This window comes from Heterocephalus glaber, unplaced genomic scaffold, assembly GCF_053883595.1.
Source record: "Heterocephalus glaber isolate CG9 unplaced genomic scaffold, H.glaber_assembly_v1.0 deba00001429, whole genome shotgun sequence".
NCBI classification, from domain to species: Eukaryota; Metazoa; Chordata; class Mammalia; order Rodentia; family Bathyergidae; genus Heterocephalus; species Heterocephalus glaber.
The window spans coordinates 8,445,384-8,471,034 of record NW_028258294.1 but is presented as its reverse complement, the minus strand read 5'-3'; the positions used below and the strand labels follow the sequence as shown (position 1 = coordinate 8,471,034).

The following is a 25,651-nucleotide window of genomic DNA, read 5'->3' as shown; positions in this document are numbered from 1 at the left end:
AATCCTTTAGAAATTATGAAGAACTGGCATAAAGGTGAAGAAACGTGTGCCCTCTCCTTTCCATCTGTAACTGAAAGAGATTTGTTATTAATGAAGGTCATCTAGCTAAGCTACCCTTTTTAAAGGCAGATTTCCCCAGACACATTACCACATAGTACTTTACCACATGGTAAAACACCTACCACCCCACATGTTTTATGCAGGCGAGTTAGGGAACCCTGTTTGGGGAGGTGCCTAACTTGGTGAGCAAGTAACTCTTCTCTGAGACTAGAAAGTGATAACCTTTTCATTGGGAGGTTTAATATCTTCCTGTGCCAGAGAACAAGTCTTGATGAGTGATGGTGGTGGGGACTTCAGCCCTCATCTGTCCCTAAGGATGGGCACTCTTTTGTAGTGACCATTGCATAAAGCTGTATGTGGAAGCCCCATAGAGAATAAACCTAAGAGTAGTGTAAGTATTGATGTGTCCAGGTGAAAATTAGATCCACGCAGCAGGTGATTGCAGCTGCGGAGTCTGGTTCAGGTTTGGTGAGACAATGAATCACAGTCATTATGGAGCCCTGATTCCTTAGAAAATCACCCTACATGATTTCTTTTCTTTTACTGGTCACTGCAGATCTTCATTGTTCCTATTGGTAATTCTTCCTGGTCTGGTCCACTTCAGTGAGCCTCCTGGAGGCTTTAGAGGAATACTGGAAGGAGAGGAGGGAAAAGCTGCTGAGTGTCTGGAAGAATTTAGAAGTGATGAAACTAGTGTTGGCTAACTCACTTCTCTGTACAAGCTTTGGACTTTCTTGTTAATAAAATAGCGTTTACACAAATCATTTTAAGGCTCCTTCAAGCTCTAAAGCCTAAGCTAAGCAAAGCCACATTTTCTCTGATTAGTTACTTATTAAACAACTCTTAAATAAAGTAAAACCTGCCCAGAGAAACTTTGGCACATTTGTTAACAATATTTTATTTATTATGAAATGTGGCAGGATGTTCTTTTTGTTGTACATTTCTGAAAGTAAACTCTAATTTACTCTATAAATACAATTTCTATTTTTCCTCTAATTTATAAGAATCTAAACTTTAAAAAGGCATAAATCATTTAATTTCCAGTCAACCCTCAGAAGAGCCCACAGTTAACACAGCATGTGTAAACATTTCTGTAGATTTTTGAAAGATAATGTTCATGCTAGCCAAAAATAAGAGTGGCAAGCCTTCAACCTATGAGCCATGCTAGTCTGAAATAATAAGTAGCATGTTTCAAATTGCAAGCTCATTCTTTCAAAGTGGTTATTTAAGGAAAATAAAGAGCACTTACCATATCAGAATTCAGCAAAACATATATTTTAAAATTTCAAATAAACCTTAGATGATGGGTCAAATGAGTAAGGGCACATTTGGAAAAGAAGAGCTCCCCAAAAGGGAGGTTTCTGATAACAGTAATATAAAAAAATGTTTTTTGTTCCTTTCATCCTAAAAAGTTCAATATACTTTGCTCTTGGTAAAGTCTATACAGCTTTAAAAATCGGGTCAAATGAGTGCATTTTCAGAGTAATACACTGAGATACTGATTTTTGATTTATGTTTGTCTAAAAAGAGTTTTAGAGTGTTAAGAATATTCCACAAATATCAGATGCTACAAATATTTTGCAAAAAGAGCATTTATTTGTATTTTTTAGAAGAGTACAATAATGTAGTTGCATTTATTTCAAATATAATGAATTATTTACTTGAGATTCTTATTCCCTGAGCCCATTTTTGAATAAATGTCTAATAGTATGCCTTCTTGGACCTGGAAAATGTCTCTCTAAGCAACCATGTTGAACTAATTATATTCTTCCAGGCACAAAAAATTAAGAAAAAAGAGAAACTAAAGCAAGGAGAATATATTTAGCTTAAAATATTTGAATTATTTTTATAGTTTCAAGTAGCATTTCTTGGAAAACTGAAAAAAAGACTATGGACACAAGTGAAACAAAAGACATGGAGGCTCTCTGGTCTAAACACACTTAGGACTTAAACATGGCTTCCTGGGCCCAGGCAGTTAGCATTTTTGTTGGGAATTGCCTCCTTCCCTTTCTGAAGTGCCGTCCATCTTGAGCAGCTTTTCCATCCAGTGCATCTCCCACCTCCAATGTCTTTTTCTTTGCTTAGGGTCTTTAGGCCCTAGCTCACTGTCCTTTTATTCTGCTGACCCTTCTTTACTGATTGTATCCAGAGATCCAGGAGAAACCAAAAATCATCTCAAACGAGGTTAGACCACTCTGAGAGAGAGAGAAATGCAGATTACCAAAAAGTCTGTTTCACTTATTTTCTGTTTTTATATGTACACCATTTCAGAGTAAAAGGTCCAGTGCCTCAGAGAGGACACCTCTGACCATCCTATTAAAGGTAGTTTACCTCTCCTTTTATAGCCAGTATCCTCATTACCAAATTCCAGAAAGAGTGTTGATCGGAAAGCATTGAGCCCTACACTGTAACTCAGTGATCTTGCAGGGAAGACACAGGGAATAAAGATACTCAGACTCCCTTTCCTTCTATTCTTCCATCTCTTACCATTGGCAGAGCATAAGCTGGACAAAGCATGTCAAAAATTTCTGAGAATGGATCTTCAGTAGATAGAAGACTTCTTTCCTTTCCTACTCTGTTTTTTTTTTTTTTTTAATTCTTTCATTGGTACATTTTAGGTACACAATACGTTTACATTTATCATTCAGTGCTTGTACCTGTACATAATGTATCTTGGTTCTTATTTTTCCTCCATTACTTGTGTGCCCTTCACCCCCTCCACCCTTCCCTATTTACATAGACTTTGTTTCCAGTTTTTTTCTTTTCTCATAATTTTTCCTTTCCCTTCTTCCCTTTACCCTTCCCCTCCTGCCAACCCTACACCTTTGGACCTTTTCCTATTTCAAATTATCAATTATTCATTTTAATCCTTATTTACACTTTCAGTTTCTCACACTAGAAAAACTATTCGGTATTTACACATGTGTGCCCTATTTATTTCACTTAAGGGGATGGCCTCAATATGCATCCATTTAGCTATAAATGTCTCTAGTTTCTCATTCTTTATGGCTGAGACCTACTCTGTTCTTTAACTCATTACAGTGTTTTTTTGTTTGTCTACGTTTTAAAACTCTTGAGGTTGTACTATGCAAACTTTGTTGAGTATGTGGTAAGAGAAAAGCTTTATGAAAACAGTGATTTTATTCCAAAATCTCTCTAGTTTTCTAGAATGGTTCTGGAAACCATAGTATACACTCATTAGACATTGTGAAGGGAAGGAAAGAAGAAAGGAAGGAGAAAAGAAATGATACAAAATAGAAGAAAGTAAGAAAACATTAAAGAAAAAAATGAGAAACTTTACATATAGGTAGGCTATCTAGAAGGTTTGTATTTTCTCTTAGCATTATAAAGATGGCTTTTAGTAATAATGTTGACAACTGCTTTCTGTTATGTTTATATTTTAATGGTCATTGGATTAATTTTTTATGATAATGCCTGAGTACATATTTGATTAAAATATTTGATTTACAGAAATATTAGGTATATATTATTAAGAGTTAGACAATGCTATATAAATACATAATTTTGTGAAACAAGTGAAATGTTTCCCATAACTTATGAGATTTTTATCATTGTGTTTAGGGAAAAAAAATAAGCGTGACCATTTTTATATCCATAGTGTTTACTTCTGTTCAAGTACATTTCACACACATTCCATGATGTCTTTCTTTCACACTATTTGCCAGAGGATTCAAGGGCACTTTTTCAGGATTATGTTAGTAATAGATTGAAGAAAATGACTTGCAAGTTTTGATGCAAAAATAGCTCTTTCGTGTTTTGAACAGCAAGCTCCTCAAGCAGGGAAGTAGCGAGTGTGTCATTACTATGTCCACAGGATGGGTTGGTGACCACAAGAGCTCCACAACTACATTGCTCTGCCTCAGTTGCAGTTCCACCAACCCAGTGATGGCATTGGATAAGTTAAAGATCCTCTGTGTCATGATTTCTTCATCTATAATATGGTACAATACTAATCTCTCTGCCATTAGGCCATTGGAAGTAAATTAATTAACATACACACCTAGAAACGTGTCTGGGACACAGCAGTATGTTGATTTTCTAGTGTGTGGATGTTTCTAATCAGCCAGACTCATAACATGCTTTTTTCTTTTACTCTCCAAAATATGTGTACTGTAAAAGACTCAAGCAGCATATTCTAAGGTGAAAATATCTCATTTTGGGGTGTTCAACATTCATTTGAAATTGTTAGAGTATTGAGTAGAAAACAAATATAGTAATTAAAATCCGAATAAGTGAATATTTCACAAATATGAGTAATGACATGAAATGATGCAAAATATGTATTCTGTGACTATCAGTTCATACATATGTATGATTCAGACATCTGTGGCTATACAGTTGGGACAGGTTAAAAAAAATGCCAACCCAGAGAACCAGAGGGATATTGGCTTAAATTGCATAAGTAGAGACAGAAATTTTGAGCAAATATAAGCTACACCATGCTAAAGATCAGCACAGGAGCTGCCTAGTCAGGTATGATTGGTTGGACTGAAAGGATTTGGACAGATTAGGACCAAAGAGAAAACAAGTAGTTAAGAACTCCATCATTAGTAGAACTTGAGTTTTTTCATCCTCTTAATGGGAATAATGATAGTGTGTATTTCATGGGGCTGTTGTGAGAATTAATCGGGATAATAAATACAAAGTTCCTAGTAAAATCCCTCTAACTTAGTAATAGCAGTTTCTTTTTGTTTTTATCATTATAACATTAATAACAGTAATTAGTATTATTATGATTCAGGCATTGCAGTGGAGGAAAACATCTTACAGTGATGAAGTATTATAAGGCTTTTGTGACTTATTGAAAAATCTTGCATGAATTTAACCTTCAATGTCTAAGGGAGACTTGGTCTAATGGAAGAAATATTTCTTAAAATTTTATTTTCTACAGTGCCACCAGCAAGTTGGAAATAAAGAATAAAATAGGATAAGAGATGAAGAAGTTTCAATGAGTCAGAAAAATGCAGCTCTGAGAGCTTCTCTAATATTATATTGTGGAACACCTGCATCTCTCCTCTTATTATTTTAGTCACATGCAATGCTTTCCAAAGGTATCATTAAAAAACATGCCATTTGACATATTCCCCTTATCAGACATACACTGAATTACATTTCAAATGTCTTTTGTGTTGTTTTATTTATGAACAAAAAAGTGACTGTTACTTTAAACAAGGCATTCATAAACTGATTTAAATAAGTATTTTATTGTCAAAATACAGAGCTATTGAAAGCCAAGAGCTCCAAGTTGAACAAAATCTTGATGGTGTTTGTAGTGATTTCCCCTGAAGAGGCCTACTATTTTGAGCTGAACTGTGGTTCTCCCAAATCCATATTTTATTTCCTAATGCCCAGTATTTCAGAATGCACTGCATTTGAACATTGTCTCAAAGGAGATGATTACATTAAAATGAGGTTTTTAGGGTGTGGTCTTATAATCCAACATAAATGCACTCTTAGAGGAAGAAAAGGGTATTCTAGAGGCACACGGAGGCTGTGCGAGGACACAAGGAAGAAGGCAGCCATCTGTGAGGCACAGAAAGAGGACTCAGCAGACATAAAAGCTGCCACCATCTTGCCCTTGGACTTAGCTTCTCCACTACCATGAGGAAATACATTTTTTTTGCTCAAACACTCAGTCTGTGAGATTTTTGTTAGATAAACCTGAGCAAATGAATACTACCTTCCTCAAGAAACTTTATCCTGATCTTATACACTATATGCAACCAAGATTTCAAGAATATGAACAGAAGGGCTCAGACTCCCCTTTAATTTTTTTTTTTTTGGAGTCAGGCTCTTGCTATGTAGTTCAGGTTGGCCAAAACCTCACTATGTAGCCCTGGTGGTCTCTAACTCCAGGAGTTCTTCCTGCCTCATCTCCTGAGTGCTGAGGTTAGACTTGTGCCATACAATGTCCAGCTCTTCCTCCTGTCTTTATTCAGGTTTTACAGTAACAAGAATGACACAGCAGGAGTGTTGTTTCAGGGCGACAAATGTTGACTGTCTGAATGGTCCTCGTGTTTAGATTCAGGCTGCACAACTTAAAATAGGTGATGCTACAGTTTAACTAAACCCCAAAATGTGCTGGGAAAGTGACAGAGCTATTCGGAAAATCCTGGACCTTCCTTGTTACTGATAAAGAAATATAGGTACACACAAGTACATGTATACATATACACATAGTATATAGATCTTCACATCTAAAAACAGAACCTGAAAAAAAAAAGAGAGGAAAAGAAACCTCATGCACTGATCATTCATGGCAATGGTGTCATACATGGGGCTGCTATAGATAGATCATCTACAGGCCTCAAATTTCTAAAAACTGTAATCATAACCTTCTGAGGCCACAGGGTTATTTGAAGAAGCTAACATATCTATAGTGCTTGCTGAATAACCTAGCGGGGGGGAGGGGGGAGAGAAATCAGTGAGGCTAGGAATTACAGTCATTTCTCCATCTTCCTGGAAAATCTGCCTAGTGGCTTCTGAAACCTACACTTATCTCTCTGCATCTCTGCCTGTTCACCAGTGTGGTCACGACTATGACTCTGTGCTCCAGACTGGCCTAAAGCCATGAGGCACATAATGCTCACTGCCCACAGGGAGGGAGGTTGTTGAGTAGCATTAAGTCAAGGTGGGCTCTCACTCCACATGCTCTGGAAGGAAGAAGTGCAGCCAGCCTTGGCAAGAGCATGACACTTCATCATATGTTTCATTGCTATTAATGTGGTGAAAAACATAGTCAGCTCCTCTCTTAAATCACAAAAATCACAGGCAGCAACAGTTAATAGGGAATCCACATGTCAGCTCATCCAGCCCAGGTGCTAAGGGAAACCAGCAACAACTCTACTTCCCAATGAGGTGAGAAGGAGGCTGGTGTGGATGTGATACAAACACTCCTTTCTTTCACCAGCTCCCTCTCTGTCTGCCCTGCTTCCCTCATTAACACAAGCTTGCAATTAGACTTGATGAGCTCAAGACCCAAGTGCTCCTACAGGCCGGAGATGAGTCTGTGCCTTTTCCTCCCTCTGTGGAAATGCTGTTGCCTATTTGAAAAGCCCAGAAATAAAGCTGTCTGTTCATGCACCTTAAATCATGAAATGATGGGAATAAAAGCACTAACCTATACTGTATCTCAATACCAAACCTCCAGTGGAACATTTTCCTGTCAGAGGAGCTTTCTCCGAAGGTGTCCACCTTCAAAAATATTTTGTGCTTTTGAAGATGCATTAAATTTTATTACATCTAAATTAAGTTTATTTTACTTTTATGTGCTTTAATCTATATTTTAATGCAATATTAGTTGTTATTGATGGGTCCATCTTGGTCTCTTTTGAGTGTGAGTTAACAGTGCAGCTTATTGAACAGGCTTTTAAAACAGTTTCCATTAAAATGTTGAAGGCATCTGAACGGTAAAACCATAAGGCAGATATTTATGGATGTGAGGTTCTATAGCTGAGATGTCCATGAATAGCGTATGTGTGGAGGGGAAAATTAAATAAAAAAGGTGGCTATCTGTTGTAGCTGAAATAAATGTACAAATGTGTAAAGAACTAAAAAGGTGGGAGGAGAAGAGGAAAAGAACAAAGAAGAAAAATTATGAATTACAGCAGCTATTCAGGCAATCGCATTGTGTTTATAAAGAGCTATGCTTCCAAGGAATTTGTGATGAATGATTATTCATTTATTTAACAAATATTAATGGTGCACTTACTATGTGCTAAGCACATGGAATGTAATGAGAGCCCCTGTCTGAAGATTTCACTATCTCTCTGTTAAGTGAGTCTTTAAATTTTCTTTTTCTAAAAACTCTTTATAGATGTGAAGAAAAGTGTTCTGAGGAGGGAAGTGAAGTCTGGTAAGATGGGGATGATACCTACCTGCCAGAGATACTGAGGAAGATTTCTTAAGTGGTACAGTGAAATCTCAAGTAAAGAAGAACTTAGGGAAGAGGATGTATTTGTATGGTGCACAGTGGGGAGGAAACTATGTGGGTGGGAACATGCCTTGGGGGACAGAGGACGGTGCTTACAAAGGCAGTGAGGCAGGAAGGCCTGGGCATGGAGGAAAGCCCCAGATGTCAGAAGTACCACACAACACATATTGAAGACGGGGATGAAGCTCAGTGGAAATGGGCTCACTCCAGGCAACGTACATGTGCTCCATGAGAGTCCCGGTGAACTCGCTGAAGTTTTTTAGTAGACACCATCACCTTTCTTTTCTTGGAAGCCCATTGCAGGTGTGGAGGACAGACTGAAGCAGGCGTGTGATATAAGTATTATTTCCCATTTTATAGATTCATTTTGCAATTTCAGGCATGTGGAAAAGATCATTTATGATGAAAACTTATTCTATGATATTTAAAAACTCTGAAAATTCCTATTATAATCAAAAGTCTATAGAGTTCTATATTCCTAGAATAAAAGGAATTTTAAATAAATTTCCCAGTCCCATAGGTATAGCTTAAATACACATTCTGGGCTCTGATACATTGATTCTTCCAGTCATTTCTTTATTCACTCACTAATTGCACAGGCTGTCTAGAAATTCACCACTATTAAAAATTTTCTCTGTGTTGTCATCCTTCCAGCCTTAGTTAAAACACTTTTATTGACAGGGAATTCAGGACCTCCTATTCACAACCTCCTGAGAAGCCTATTCTGTTTTATATTTAGGTTGTAAGGGTTTTTTTTTTTTTTTTTTAATATTGAGTCCAAATCTATTTCCCTCCAACTTCCAGTCTCTAGTCATTATTTTATCTCATGAAACCATCTAGAATGCCTTTAATCTTTCTTCCTTAGAACATTCCCTCCATTATTTGAAATGTATATGTCTGTGTGTGTATATATATATATATATATATATATATATATATATGGTGAATTTCCACTCCCCTCTCCCAAATATTCTCTTTCTTGGCTATCCATTAGTTCTTCACTTGGCTCAGTCTCTTTAGCATCTCAATGACACTCCTCAGATTTCTCACATCTACATATTAGTGGTGGTGCATGCCTATAATCTCAGCATTTGGGAGACAGAAGTAGGAGGTATTGCCATGAGTTCAAGGTCAGCCTGGGCTACATAGTGTGTTTAAAGCCAGCCTGAGCTACATATTGAGACCCTGTCTCTAAAGATAAATAAATAAATTTTTTAAATAAAATAAAATCCAATTTTATGTTCATGAGGCTTTAAATGCAGTCCTCATATTTGTGTACAAGCCACCAAGTCTGACCCCATTGTACGAAGCGGAGAAAAGTGCTTTCTATTACTTTTTTCTTACCTTTTATTTATTAAGACTCATGGCATATGCAGTTCCACTTGTGTTGTTGAGTGTGTCCTCTGCAACACAGCAAAAGGGTTTAAAAATCCTTAGAGTGCAAAGACCATGAAACAGTTGTTTTCAGAAAACGACTTTGTTTTCTGCACATGCAAACTATCTAACACAAGTAAGCATGCAATAAATGTATACTGAGTGATTAAATAACTGAATATCCTGGTATTAAAATACTGTATTAGTGCTTACAAGAGCTTGCAGGGCTGAGGCAAGGCTCCTCAAAAACTGCAAATACTCTAAATCAGATTTAATGCAGGACACAGAAATTTACAAGATTGGCCTACAGTGGCAGCCCTCAGAGTCAAGCACTCTTCAGAAGAGTGTAAAAGGTCTGTCCACACGCTGGAGATCCAAAGGATCCAGCTGAAGGCCTGGAGGCCACAGCAATGATCCAAAAGAATCCACATCAGGAGGCCTAAGGATCCGCAATGGAAGCCCGAGGGGTCTGTGCTGGGAGGATGAAGGGTTGGCGCTAGACTTTGGAAAGCCTGCACTGGAGGCAGAGAGGCTAGTTCTTGAAGCTGAAGAATCTGGGCTGAAAGCCAGGAGACGATGCTCAAGGCAGAGACAAAGACCCACGATCCTCGGAAGAGAACAGTCAAAGCTCCTTGGAGGACAGTCAGCCACAACTAAGCTTTTCCAAGGAAAATCAGCTGAAATCCTTCCCTTCTTTCTACTTTTACACAGTTCCAACAGCAGTCCCCCTTAAAGGGGGTCTTCCAAGCCCAGATTCATCTGACTCAATTCAGTTGGGCATTCCTCAATCAAGTGGACAATTAATCAAATAACCACCACAAATGTTGAACAAGGGCATGCTGACTTTGCTAAATAGCATAAAACTAGAAGCAATTTTGGAGACTAACTAGTGTAATCAGTTTATTTTTTCAAAGAAAACAAAGACCAGACTAGAGAAGGCAATTACTTGTATACAGTCACACAGCAAACCTACAACCAGGTAGACCTCAACACACTTCAGAGCTGGTAACTAAAAAAGGCAACTTCAGTTCTCCATAGAGGATGGTGGCAGTGGCAGTAGATGTCCATTTCAGAGCCTCTGAAAGCTAGCTGCCTTGAGGTCTTCTAGGCCCTTGGCACAGCATAGGGATGTAGGCTTTGCAACTCAGGCCTCTTTTCTGGGTTGAGAGCTAACCTCCTTGGACAGGGTTGTTTCCAAGGCAGCTCTGAGCGCCTGCAGCTCCCTGTTATGTATTCAGGGCTTTTCTTGGGCCCAGATAAAGCTCAAATATTGATTCAGCATCCCTCCTCTAAGATCTCCTAAGCTGCACTGGGAAAGAAGCAGCAAATAAGAAACAGCCAAGATATACCCAGAGAATTATTTCATGGAAATGAAATGAAGTGTTGGCAGTACAATGAAATAAATTCTGGTTTTGTTCTGCTCAAGTTCACAGAGAGGAAGGAAGGAAGCCGAGGCCATTACCTTTCTCAGAAAACAAAGCAAAAGTGCCTGTCAGTTGCTGCTTTCTCCTATGTGTGTTGTTCGTAGATGTGTCTGGGCTGATCACAGGAGAATTATGACACTCATACCATAAACAGCACTGATCCATATCCTCCCTCAGAGACTATGATGTGCATTCAGCAATAGTATGTTATGGCTTGAGACCATGTATGGTGTAAGCCCCTGATCAGATGGTAATGGACAGATCTACCCTGTCACTCAGCACTGTAGACGTGCAAAAGCAAAATGAATAATGCTAACCATTGTTAAACTCTGTGACTCTGCATTATTTCATGCATTCCTCATAACAGTTATTACCCCATTTTCTAGGTGAGGTGATTGACGTTCAGAAGGTTCTGATTTTGAAATTAAATCTGCTCATTGTTAAAGCTAGCTTTCTATTTTAACCTTATAGTCAATGACTGTGTAATAAGTTAGTTATGTTAATGTAATGTTAATCCAAGTGTGATCCATTTCAATTTCAGGCAGAAACATGGCCGTCATTTTTTACTTCAAATGTTTCTATAATCCATGCCAATTTTCCTTTGTTTCTACTTACCTTTGCAGTTTACATGGAGGAGCCTCCATTTCCAAGAAACCCTTTCTGACCTCTCACCCAACAGAGCCAGCACAGCATTTCTTTCATATATCTATCATTGCATTAATCTGCTGCTTTTGTGATTTTTTTTCCTGCTACCAGACAATGAGCACCTTGAAGGCAAGGACCTGAAGAGCTGGCTTAAGTAGAGATTTTCTATGGCTATAACTTATTTTATTTATTATTATTATTATTATTATTATTATTTTGGTACCAGGGATCGAACTCGGGTCTTTGCGCTTGCGCAGAGGGCAGCGAAACCACTGAGCTAAATCCCAGGCCCTGCTATAACATTTTAAGTGAAAGACAGACTATGGAAGAAATACTTCATGATTAATAGGACCATATTTTTGAATCACAAGATGCAGGGGGTAGTTTAAACTTCTCCAGGGCTGGAGGTTTGGTTTTCACTTCTATATCCAACAGAGCAACTGGCATGAATGAGTATGCAACATATGTGAATATAAAAAACTCAGAAAAATCCTGCAAAGAAGAAAAAAACAAACAAAGAAAAAACCTAGAGAAAATAAAGAAGGTTACTTAATGAGATACAGGAAAGTAGGAAAGATTTGGAGTTCTGGAGTAAAAAATCTGGAAAACAGCAGTTTTATTACTCCCAGATATTTGATTTAGTAATTAAGTATTGTCACTAAAACTCAGTTTCTCCATCGGAAAACTAGGTATTATAATAATAATGCAAATATTGTTTGTGAGTAGTTATGAGAATTACTCTTAACACTATATGTAAAGATTTTAGCATGATGCATAGCACATAGTTTGAACAGCTTAATGGAAGCTAGTATTACATTGCTGCATAATTCTCTCTTTTTCAACAGGTATGTAAGAATGGTGCAATGCATCTCTCTTGGAAAATGCTTTACTACTGAAATATGTCCAAAGTGTTGTCAACCTAATATGTTGGTACAACATGGAACTCATTTTTTAGGGTAAATTCTAGACATATATAAAGTCTTTCACATGCAGAATCAACCAATCACTTGAACATAATGTATTTTCAACTGTATATTTTATGATAATTGTATACTGTATTTTCTTTCTATACTATAAACTACTTAATGCAGAAATTATCTTCAATTCACTTTTTATGTAACATAATGTCTGGTATATAGTAGGTATTTTTAGCTCTAACAACTAATCTTAAAAGTTTTAAAAAAATATAAATCTCTCCTAAAAAACTGTAAAGATCAGAGACAACTAGGATGAGAAAGTAACCTGCCCAAGTATTGGCAGTAACTTAATTTTATTACTTTTCAGTTACTGGGACCTCTGCAAACATATCATTTTTTGAACTATGATGCAGTGGAGGCAACTATTCCCTATGTCTTTTCCATTGTTCACAGTTTGGGAAGACCTGCTTCAGGGTATGGTTCACACCTGTGACTGCAGCGGTCCCATGGATTGTGCCCCCACTCACCATTATATCCCCAGTGTCTATCACAGTGTCCTGTGTATACCACATGTTCAGTAATTACTGACTCTGAATTCCTTCTATCACCGTTAGGATGAAACTAGAATCATAGGAAAGTCTTAAAGATTTGGCTTCTCAGCTAAATGTAGGTGCACTTCTGACCTTCTTGATGGGTAATTCTCAGAAGTCAGAGTACATGAGGATTAGTTAAGACATGATTGGAAGCAACTGGGAGGACAGAGGAGACTCAACTCAAGATGCTGAAATTCCAATTGGTAGGAAAGCATGCTATTCCAGGTAACTTGGTTAATGCTGCAGGGCTCATACAAGAGCTCAGGAGTGTTATGGGTCACTTGTGGAAGACATGGGTCTCAGAACTCCTGGAAGCTGGGGACATAGCTCAGTTTTTTTGCCTAGCATGCATGAGGCCCTGAGTTCAATCCCCAGTATAGGCAAAAAAAAAAGCAAGAGAAAAAGAAGAAATCCAGCCAACAGTATGGATGTAAGATTGGTGTATTTATATGATACAATCCTTAATAATTGGCTTGGATATGAGGAGCAGTCTCAGCCTCTGAGAGCCCAGAAGAATACAGCAAAGAAGGACTGTCCTGGAGGCCCGTTGTGCTCAGAGACTTAATAAGATAGAGCTCAGAAACCAGCACCTGCATTTGATATGGACAGTGATGAGCTGCTGCTTTCTCTTTGTGGGGCAAATGCAGCTCAGCACCTCATCACTGAAGCTTGTTCCTGCCTCTTGCATTGTGTTCATCATGTCCCATTGCAGGGATCTGCTTGATTCTGTCTACCTCACTAAATTCTGACCAATTGAGTGGATGACCACATGTTATGACTGTTTTCCCTTTCTTAATTCCTTTTCTTTCCCCTTTCCTTCCTTCCTTTCCTTTCTTTTTTTTTCATTCTTTCTTTGCTTTTTTCCTCTTTTTGTTTTTGTATTCATATCTCTATTACTTAGCTCAGAGCCTGGTACATATCTGTTTATGAAATGTTTATTAAATGATGGCATAAGTAAATGGATGGGTAAATTTGTGAATGATTTAATTTCTTCTACTCAGCTCCTCTTTTGTTTCAAGTGAGGGGTGTTTAAATACCTCTGGTATGAAATCAGGGCATTCCTATGGGCTGGAGCAGACCTAAACCTGCCTGTGGAAATTAAGTGGTCCCAGCTGTGGGAAAAGGCAAACCAAAGGGGCTGAGACCAGGAGAGGAAAACTTCAAATTTAGTTATTGATACCTTCGTGTGATTAAATAGATCTTTCTAATCTAATCAGGAAAAAAACTTATCAGAAAGGTAAGGAAGATGAGAAAGAGGGAGAAAAATGTGCACATATACTATATTTTATGGAGTGATTTTATTCATATTTCCAAATTTAATCCTTATGTGATTCTCATAAAGTAGGTTTATTACTGCTCTTTTAGAGATGTGGAAATGGAATAATTCACTGAAAGCCACAGGGCTTCTCTGAGCAGTATAGAGCCTGAAGGATTTATTAGACAGTGCTTACTTTAATTAATTTGGGACCCTGGGGCAGAGGAAGAATATTATGAAAGCAGGAAGGGGAGAGAGAGAGAGAGAGAGAGAGAGAGAGAGAGAGAGAGAGAGAGAGCTTTCTTCAATTTTTAGTTTGTGTCATACAGATAATTGTCATTGCTTTTAATGGCTTCTGAGTAGTTTTATTACATTGATTAATGTAATTATTAGCCATAGGAAAAGGGATGTGCCTATAGTTAATAACTAGTATTTCAATATGGTACATGTATTCTTTAACATTGTCCACTCATTCTCTCAACCCCTCTTCACATGAACTATTAAGTCGGCATTATTATGATCACCAATTGGCAGATGAGAAAAGGGCCTCAAAAAGTTTAATTAACTTGACTCTACCCCTTCCAGGTTCTGACCTGGGATGATTCTTCTGATTTTAACAGTCATATTATTTTTACCATAGTATCCATCTCTGTGTGTCAGGGATTCAGAATCCATCTGGGAAGACAGATTAAATGTAGAATTAATTGCAATGATTGCAATAAGTGCTTTGACAGAATGTACAAAGCACTTTTTAAATAGAGTAAGCGGCAGTGAGGAGATGTTCATATTGTCCCCTGAAAGGAGTCTTATTTAAACAAAGTGTTCTTCAGTATTGTATATTAAAACCACCTTTAAATTTTCAAGAAGGAGATAAACAAGTGGGGTGAAGAGTCTGCTCGGTAAAAGCAGATTCCTGAAGCTCTAGTGCCCATCACTTCCCATGCTTCTGTGAGACTAAATTTCTTTTCTTTCTAACTCTGTACTTTTGGTTGCTACGCCTGGGTTCATTTTCATTTTAAACTGATGGTCCATCTGTTCCCAATGAAAAGTACAAATATTCTGAAGCAAACCTTGAATATCGAGCTGTCACATAGTGAAGGCAAAGCTGTCAAACATCTCTTTTGAAGGCCAAAGTACATTTTTAGCTATGTGTTCATCTGAGTGTTACTCATTCAGGACTGTGGTATAATAAAGAATATTTCTGGAGATTTCCTGCTGGTATTGGAGGAGTTGTGTATAGACCTAAGTAATAAATGGGCAGTCATTACACGCATGGGAGGAACATTCAATGTTCTAGCATGGAACTTATAACTGTCTCTTCAGATAGCATCATCTTCACAAGTTTCCCATCTTTTCATTACATCTTTTTACTGATCTTCTAAGTTAACAAAAATATGCTTTCAAAAATCTGTCCTTTTGGGTCCCTATTTTCAGATTTTTCTAAATATTGTCACAAAATTGCAATTGTTAATATCTTGGGATACTTGAAAGTAATCATTTATATTAGTAGGTTAGTTTTTGGAGCCTTAAATTTTGTTTTAAATTAAAAGTTCCACAGTTTAGCACTGAAAACCCTTTATTACCAGTTTCTCCAACTATAAAGTATAGTGAATATAAAGTTGATTTACTTAAGTTATTGTGATATCAAATGAGATACTGCTTAGAGAGGAAAAAGTTTCATTCCTGGAAATAGGAATAGCTCCATGTTTGCATTCATGAAATTTTCTAGCAAAGATTTTGGCACATAGAAGATTCATAAAATGAGTGTTAAATGGTGGAAGAAGACACAAATCAAGGGGAAAAAGAGTGACTTTGAACTTGCACTTCATGTCAAAGTTGAGCTATATTCTAGCAAATTTGAAACAAGAACATTTCTTTTTCTAGCAGGCTTATCTATCTATCTATCTATCTATCTAAATTTTAAAAGTCACTTGTTTACATTTTAATATTTTGGGGGGGTTAATTCTTTTATTGGTACATTTTGGGTATACAGTACGTTTACATTTATCATTGGGTGCTTGTACCTGTACATGATGTATCTTGGTTCTTATTTTTTTCCCCATTACCTGTGCACCCTTCACCCACTCCACCCTTCCCTATTTACATAGACTTCATTTCCATTTTTTTTCTTTTTTCATAATTTTTCCTTTCCCTTCTTTCCTTTCCCCTTCCCCTCTGACTACCCCTACCCCTTTGGACCTTTTCCTATTTCAAATTATCAATTATTCATTTTGATCATTTTAATCCTTATTTATAATTTCAGTTTCTAGCACTAGAGAAACTATTCTGTATTTACACATGTGGGTCCTATTTATTTCACTTAAGAGGATGGCCTCAATATGCATTCATTTAGATATAGATGTCTCTAGTTTCTCATTCTTTATGGTTGAGTAGTACTCCATTTTATATATATAAAAAAAATCTTCTTTATCCAGTTTCCAGTTGATGGGCTCTTGGGCTGTTTCCAAGCTTTAACTGTTACAAACTGTGCCACTATAAACATGGGTGCACATATATTGCTGTGGTATAATTCTTTTAATTCTTTGGGGAAGATACCCAGCAGGGGAATACCTGGGTCAAATACCTCTAGCCCTAGTTCTGTGAGGTATCTCCATACTGATTTCCACAGTGGTTGCACCAGTCTGCACTCCCACCAACAATGGAGAAGGGTTCCTTTCTCCCCACAACCCTACCAGCACTTGTATGTTATTTCTATTTGATTCTATTTCTGTTTGCTTGTAGTTGTAATTACCTCCTCCTTCTAAAAAATAACCGTTTCATAGAAAACCAGAAAATGTAGGATAATAATACTGGCCACTACTTAATATAAATTGAAAAGTGATAGTCAAAGAAAAAAGTGAGAGGAGAGAGTGGATTATATCTAAAGCTATGAGGTGAGGGTATAGATGGTGTTGCAGCACCTTCCTGGATCATTCTAGCAGCCAGGAATGTATTCATATGCCTCCAGAGGAAATCGAAGTTATTTCTGTGTTTTGGTTCTTATTGCTCCCTTTCTTGATATTCACAATAAGATATTCTGGCTTCAAACTCCCAGAAGTGTATATGGAGCTTCTTATTGAAATCTAGTGAGTCTTTGCTTACTGATATTTCTTTTTCTTTTTTTGGGGAAAGGGTCTTGCTATGTAGGTCAGGCTGGACTTGAACTCACAGTGATCTTGCTATTTTAGCCCCCCAAATTCTGAGATTACAAGCATGCACCACCATGCCCAGATCCTCACTGGCATTTTAAAATTCATTCTTGAAGTTAAGCATGACTAAATGGTCAAACTCAAAGACTGGAGGATTTTAAGATAGCCCTTCAATTATCAGCAGTTGTTGGTCAGCAGGTGGGTGAGTGTAGATCAGCACACTTAGTTTTAAGCTTATGGAGTAAAGATGAAGTTGGACCAGTGAACCATAAACCAATGTCCTTTCCTGCTGTTCAGTCAAAAGGTTAAGTTGGAGAGTAGTCTGAATCTGATGTGAAAGCCATGTACATCCTTTCAGCAGGCTACAGATGGCCTGGGGTTTAGTCTGTCAAATCAATCATAGCTTGCACTCTACAAAATGATGTCCAACCAAGAACACCTTTATTAGCATACTTTATAACTCCATATTACCCTCCAGGAGCCAGCATGATTGTAGCTAATTACAACTTATCAAGACAGCATGGTGGATTCTGTAATTTGGTTATGTGTCCTGCTAACTACCAAGTGGACTTCTCTAACACTGAGCTAATGCCTAGAATGTTCTTTGGCAGTGTTCAAAAATGAAAAGTCTCCAGCTACTGTGAAAAAGAATTGTATTTTCTACTTTAAATAGCACTAAGGCAAAATGCTGCACCAGTGAATTATCCCTTGCTCTGGAGAACAAGTAGAGAAATTATTCAGAATCCAGAGATTGAAGATTAATCTCAGAAATCTGTTCTTGGGGTCGGGGATTTAGCTCAGTTGATCTGGTGTCTTCCTCACAAGTGCAAGGTCCCGAGTCTGATCCCTGGTACCAAAAAATAAAGAAATATGTTCTTTTTAGTTATTTTCACAATGGCACCATTTCAAATATTTGATCAAACTTATTTGCTTCTGAATACTTCTGAAACAAATCTGCTTTTAAAAGCTCAAAATATCGATGATCTATACATCTTTCTAACTGGTGAGCTATCTATGCAACAGTAATTTACTTCAGTCTTCTACATGCTCAAGAATTTGGTAGTCACTATAGGAACACAAAGTTTAAACTTCATGCTCCCTAAAGAGAAAGAATTTAAAGAAATACACATTCTTCAGTTTGTAAGGCAATGTAAAAGTTTTTAGTTTAGCTAACATTACAAGAAACAGCCTAGTAGATAAAACTGAATTGATAATAAAATTCACTGTCTTAAAAGGGTGCAAAATAAATAAGACAGTAAAAGTTGTAAAATTAAAGTGCTATGGAATATCAGGTTATTGAAAGACTACTTTGAGCTAGAGGTGATCAGGAAATACTTTACCACTGGAAATGGCATTTATCTGGCCCTTAAAAAATTATATTCTAGAATGAATGATAATCCCAAAAGGTACATCTATGTGTTAATTCTTAGAAGCTATCAATATTACCTTAAATATTCAGAGTAGAAGTTATTTTATATGACAAAAGTATGATTATGTGAAAGTTTTAGAGGATGAGTTTTGTCCTGTATTATCAGGATGAACTCTCCTAAATTCAAAAATTAATATCCTTATAAGTATGACAACAAAAGATATGTAACAATAGAAAAGAGAAGGCAATGTGACCACAGAAACAAAGATTGGCAATGTAGGAATGTGACCCAAGAAATGTTGACAGCCGTTAGAAACCAGAAGAGGTAAAAATATGTCTCCCCTCTTACAGCATCTACAAGGACTACACCCCAGCCAACACCTAAAGGTCATACCTTTGACCCCCTGAATTATAGAAACATATTTCTATTGTTTTAAGCCACCCAATTTCTGATAATTTCTCATAGCAGCCACATGATACTAATGTAGAAAGGTAGGATTTTAAATATGCAGTAAGAGAGAAACAACATTTAAAGTTGAGAGAACAATGTGAAATCTATGGAGATAAAGTATGTTTAGGATCCAAGGAGTGATTTAGTGTGATTGGGAAGATAATAAAACTAATAATAAATTAATCAATATTAACTGAGTTCGATGTGCCATGTATGCCAAGTGCTCTGCATTCACTTTGCACTTTTCATCTTCATATCTAATCCACGAGGTTGGCATTTCTTCCTCTCTATCTTACAGATACAGATTCTGAAGCACAAAAAGATTGAGCAGTATGCAAAGTTTGCAGATCTAGGAAGCATTCAGACTGCAATTCTGACACTGTCTGCCCACATTCTAAATCTCTAGTGCATGATTAGAATAAAAGGAAGTTCTTTGTCTGCTCCCACTGCACCTTATACTCGGGTACCAGAGCACTTATCACAGTGCATTATGATTTTGTTCCACTTACTTGTTTCTTCTACCTGACTGTAAGGTCTATGAGAGGCCAGATCATGTTTTTCTTGATTGTCAACGATTCACTAAGCCTGGCACAAAATAAATTATCAGTAGGCCTTTGCTGAACTGATGAGTATTGTGAAGCTCTATCCCAGCATTCAATGCATGGACCAGAAATATTTGTCTTATAAATCTTTATTTGAATTGTTGCAGGTGGAGAAGGGTAGAGAGTCCCCGCAGTCCTGGGGCTGACTCTCCCGACGAAGCAGAAGGTTGTGGAAGAATCAGCTAGAGATCGAAAGCATAGAAGCAAAGTTGTATTTTTATTCAGCAAGCACGCAAGAGTACAACTCTCTTCTCTCAGCAAGACAGGCAAGGGTGCCCCAAAGGGAGCTACCTTTGAAGGGGGGCTCAAGGGGTTCCTTTTATAGTGTCTGAGGGCCCACCCTGTCTCTGGGCTGAGGACGCCCCTATTTGATTGGCTAATGGATTGATATGGCTCCTTACTAAGGAAGGGTTTTCACACCTTAGGGTCAAATTTCCTTTATTTTCCTCTTGATCTTAGCAAACCAACAGCTTAAAGAGGAAGTGTGACTGCAGGCTGTCAGCTTTTCACAGGTGGTTAAGCCTGTTCTGCCACTTATCTAAAAACTCCTTGGGGTGGGGGGCATCCATCATCTTTCCCTGACTATGGGTCTCTATCCCTACAGAATGAGCTCAGAAATATGAAGGTACTCTTTTCTTCTCTATGTCACAAGGACATTTTTCCTCTTTGAATAAGGTTTGTGAAGACTGTGTTAGTGCCCGAGGTTAGATACGATCTGGCATTCACCATATGAACAAGAATCTCCAGACCAATTCTGTACATCCACTTAGCATGACTTGCAGAGCTGAAATTGCTTGTGCTATTATATAGATCCTTGTAAAAGAGGAAACCATCAAAATCATCCTCAAAGATGATTCTGGGACATTTGAAGAAAATCTAGCACACTGTAGATGTCTCAGTTGCTTTATCTCCTAGGATAAAGATCCTTTAATAGTTTTTGCTGTTGATGTTTGTCTATGAAAATGGTCACTTACTTCTTCAAAGCCAGAATTTTCCACACGGTAGATTTTTAGTTATTATCACACCTAGTTAGGACAAAATTACAGTTGTCTCCTCTACCGTGGAATGCAAATTTTGCTTTCAGATGTGAGGGGATAGAGCCTGGGCTGAGAAAAAGCTAGTCAGAGGAGGGAGTTTTGGTCAGAAGAAGTGGCAATGGAAGGCATACACTGTGGCCTGTGCCCTCCTGGGACCAAAAGCAGGGAGTCACATCTGAAAACAAAGACAATCAAATTACAAACTGCTTGATATGAGAGAAAGTTTGGAGGGGTTTGAAGTGAAACAACTGTGAGAAATTGTGAGAAACTGAAGTGAAATTGTGAGAAATTGTGTGTGTGTGAGAGAGAGAGAGAGAGAAAAGAGAGAGAGAGAGAGAATAAGATGAAAAGAAACTTATCATCAGGATTTGCATGGAAAGCACCAGATCATAAACCTTAAGGAACCAATCAAAATAATGAGTCTGAGTGTGTTTTATCTGCTTTCACACCCAGAAACTTTCAACATTTTCTTCTTTTTGAAAGAATTCCAAAATATCTATCCTCCAAAGTTTCTTTATACCAACTCTTGTCTGTACTATGTGTGTTCCTTTTTACTACATATTTTTTCATGTATTGTTCCTTACCACCACCATCTCTTACTACAGCCTGTGCACTTGCATGCTGATTATACCAGATGAGGCAGGACCTTCTTGCATTACCAGAACACACAATCATTTTCCTACTTGTTATCTTCATGCACAGAGTTTTCTAAACATGGATATTCAAATATATCTCTTCTCAGAACTTCCAATCCATCTCCAGTGTTTAAAGGCCAACATAAGTTAATACTGATGTGTTTGTGGCAAAGTTTTTCTTATGATATAGAAGTTATATACCTCACTCTTCTCATTTTTCTACCTGTCTACTTAACAATGACACTTTCAGTTTTGTAAGTCCAGAGTGCTTTCTGTATGCCAATAATCACAGATTTGTAAAATAAATGATTCTATGGCTAGACCTGTTTTACGTAAGAATGCTTTGCCAGTTACAGTTAAATTCACAAGGTATATTTGCAATTGATTGAAACACTTAAGTTTTTTTTAATAAAACTCATTAAATTTACACAAAATATGGGGTTGTTATTACCCATGCAATCCTCTTTATTCTAAGATTCTGTTCTCTGGTAAACTGTCATCTCTTACCTGGTTTACTGCTACAGCTTCATAGGGGTCTTGCTGCCTTAAAGTCATTATCTGACCTACAGTTACTGGGATCTAAATCTCAGCCCTAATTGGGCCCATTCCTGTTTCAAACACCTTGATGTCTTCTCTTTGTTCTTAGGATAAAGTTCAAAACCTGATTTAGAAGATCTTACAGGGTTTGCTTGTGACTAGACTATTCAGTTTCTTCATTTTCTTGCCATTTAACCCACTCTTGCTATTCATTCTATTACCAGCATGAACATCACACATCACATTCCCCTGGCTAACTCTTATTTATACTTTAGGGCTTTGACCCTAGCCATATATAACAATTCTCCTATCTACTATTTAGACCTAGACTTTTGTTTGTAAGGTGTTCTATGTATTCTCTAATGCAGAATGTATCACAGCAGCTTTACTGCTTGCTTATTTTTCATATAAACTCCACCAAATTCTAGTATTCACAAGGGCAAAGATGATGTCTTTTTCACCATTAACACAATAGTCAGAGACAAGATGATACTCAATGGATTGTTATTGAGTTGAAGATAGTACAGTCTCAGTTTACAGAAACTAACAAGATACTTATTTTATAAGAGATAAATTCTTGAATGGAAATAACATTTTTCCATTTAATATCACTAAACTTAAAATCTAAAGAAAATGGAATAGCACTTGCAGAATTTGTTGTATCTTTATCTAATTGACTAAAAGAAAGAGGGAATGACTTATGAAATAGAATGGCCTACTAATTTCTGGGACCATTCACAGGCTTGAATGGTTTTTAAAAAATTTGGAAGCTTCATGAAATGACTCAGTAAAAAATAATATCCTACACTTATTTGGAGACCATTGATGGGACAATCATTTTAGTATACATTTTTTTCTTATTTTACCAGCTAGAGTATGAGGATTGCTATCATTTATTTACACGAAGAAGGTAAGTTCAGAGTAGCTTGCTTATGGATTACAGTGTTAATATGCATAAAGCTAGAATTCAGACAGAGCTGTTTCTTGCTCCAGAGCTTCTGTTTTTTTATTTTACCACATCTTCTATAAGGCCTTCCCCATGCTTGCAGACTGATAATATGGTAGAGAATGGGAAAATCTGCCTAAAACCTAGAGAATTTTTTCCTACTAACAGAATGTTGGGAAAATAAGTCTACCCATCTTCATTTCACTTGTTCAAAAATAAATCAGCACTTTTCATTTGTGAGCCTACTATTTTGGCAAGGATAAGGAATAAGTTGCTTTTTCTGAAAAGTTTTAAAAGCAGTTAAAAGTCTGTGCTCTAAAATCCATATTCACCAACACCCACTTAGAAACCAGCCTTGAGAGCGTGTGAAGGGCCCATTAAGATTGCAGGCAGTGTCTCTGCAAACAGCTGCTCATTATGAGCTGCAGCACCAAAGCACCATCAAGTGTCTGTGATATATTAAAATAAATTCTTATCTCCCTGACCCATGACACATTTGGTTATCCAAGAAGATGGCTCCTGGGAAAGAGCTCATAAAGGTGAATGAAAAACCAGTTTCAAAATCAAGCTGTTACAAATGGGAAACTTCCTATTATTTCAATGTATATTATACTCAATGACCAATAATTTTTTATTAATTCCCATTCCTATTAGTTAGAAAGATCGGAGTGCATAAGTCTCACTGATCCTGTGATCCCTGGAAAAGACAGCTAACACTGGCAGCTGGTGGAAGAGTGAAATGAACATACCAATGCATCCTCTTCTGTTACATTCTTCATAGAAGGATGATGCCCATTCACTAATGGCCATGCAGGAGCTCCTATGAACTCCTGGTGCTCAGGAATAAGAGTTGTGAATCAAAGTCTCAGCAAAAGTACAAGTATAATGTTATGTGAAAATATCAATACTTTTAGATATTTTATTCCCATAGCTTAAGGCTTTAAATTTTAACTTTGAGAATGATAGGGTAATGCCCATGACAATTTCACTTTCCCTGGCCTAGAAGAGTATGTATAGTTCACCTTTAAAATATCTGTGCTTTGTGTAAATGAGTGGCTAAACCACTCATGTCATTTAGGGCAACTTCTAAAACTAACTTATTTCTTTTCATATAGCTTTCAATAAACAATTCATCTGTGTTTTTCATATATTTTTAATTGCGAATGACATGTGATAAAATTCTCTCTCCCATTCTGTTACTGATTTTACAAATCCTTACCCACTGTCACAGTCATCATTTTAATTTTTGTATGTACATTAAATTGCTTTATGTATATATAAGCAAAAATAATTTCTCTATTTTTACTCTTAAAAGCAGCATATTTACATGCTGTTCAACATGATATTCTTTTCCCTTTAAACACGATGATGTTGGGTCAGGGATTTAGCTCAGAGGTTCTGCCGCCTGCCTTGCAAGCACAAGGATCTGAGTTTGATCCCTGGTATCCTCCCCCAAAATAAATAAATAAACATGATGATGTATCTTGGAAGCCACTCTATTCCACTGTACAGACTGGTTCTTCATTTTGTATCACGGCCGCATTATATTCCATTAGACTTGTATCCTAGTTAACTGAACCAGTCCCAATGGATGGGTAATATAACTCATTCTAGTGTTTTTTTGTTGGTTTTTTTTTTTTTGGTACCAGGGATTGAACTCAGGTCCTTGCGCTTGCTCAGCAGGCGACGAAACCACTGAGCTAAATCCCTGGCCCCCTCATTCTAGTGTTTTGATATTGCAAATTATGTTGTAAATGTGTGCAGGAATATCTGTAAAAACCATTCATAAAAGTAAAATTTCTAGAACAAAGCTACATTTATTTGTAGTTTTGGTAGATATTATCAACTTGCTCTTTATAGGTATTTTACCAATAAATGTTCCTATTATCAATATATGAGAGTTCTTGTTTATCCATCATCTAGGAGTGTAAAATTTCCCACACTCCTAATCCCTTTAGAGGTGACAATCAGATCTCAATGTAATTTTCATTTGTATTTTTTATTGTGAGAAAAAACAATTTGCTGCTTAAAAGTCATTTGTATTTCCTTATCTCTAATCTGAGTGTTCATATCCTGTGGTGTTATTTTTTTAAGTTATTGATTTTTTTCCCTGTCTTTAGGAGCACCAGTGTTAGCTAGGTGACCTCATGCAAGTTACTCACACTTTGTCCAATTTTCCTCCCTCCCTCAATTCCTTCTTTTTTTCCATTCTTCTTCCTCTCCCTAATGACTTCCTTTGTTTTGACATCTAGTAATAAACATGCTTTTTTAATGATATGGATTTCTAGAAATTATTTCTCTCTCCAAAATAATGGCAGAATACTTTTGCGTCTTTTCTACTCTTTCAGGTTTTTAGTTTCACTCTTAATTCTTGTATCCATTTGAAATTTACTCTGTTGTACGATATGAAGTGCAGATTCAATTTATATTTTTTCCAAAAGGATATCCATTTTTTGGTGCACTTTTTGGTGACTAGTCCTTCTTCACTGTAATTTGAGAAGCCATTATTATCATTGTCACATACAAATTTACCTATGTAGTAGGTTCATTTTTAAAGTTTCTTTTCTTTTCTGTTCGGCTATTCATGTGCCAAATTTAACTGCTTTTCATTATAGTTGTTTAATAATTGAACTGAATTTGTTATTGGGCTAATCCCTCAAGACTTTCTTGGTCAAATATTATATTTTTGACAAGGAAAGCCTT

At 37.0% G+C, this 25,651-nt stretch overlaps 2 long non-coding RNA genes across 4 annotated transcripts in view; one reads left to right on the top strand and one right to left on the bottom strand.

Annotated features, from left to right (window-relative positions):
* LOC147827862 (uncharacterized) overlaps positions 1 to 25,651 on the top strand; it is a 348,252-nt gene that overhangs the window by 199,245 nt on the left and 123,356 nt on the right. The gene's annotated exons all lie outside the window — the stretch shown is intronic.
* LOC147827863 (uncharacterized) overlaps positions 1,549 to 25,651 on the bottom strand; it is a 55,784-nt gene continuing 31,681 nt past the window's right edge. Inside the window, exons 2-3 of the long non-coding RNA XR_015451609.1 lie at positions 9,359 to 9,417; positions 1,549 to 2,255 (exon numbers count right to left, since the gene is read on the bottom strand). This is a non-coding gene — a long non-coding RNA (uncharacterized LOC147827863). The remainder of the gene's footprint in view (positions 2,256 to 9,358; positions 9,418 to 25,651) is intronic.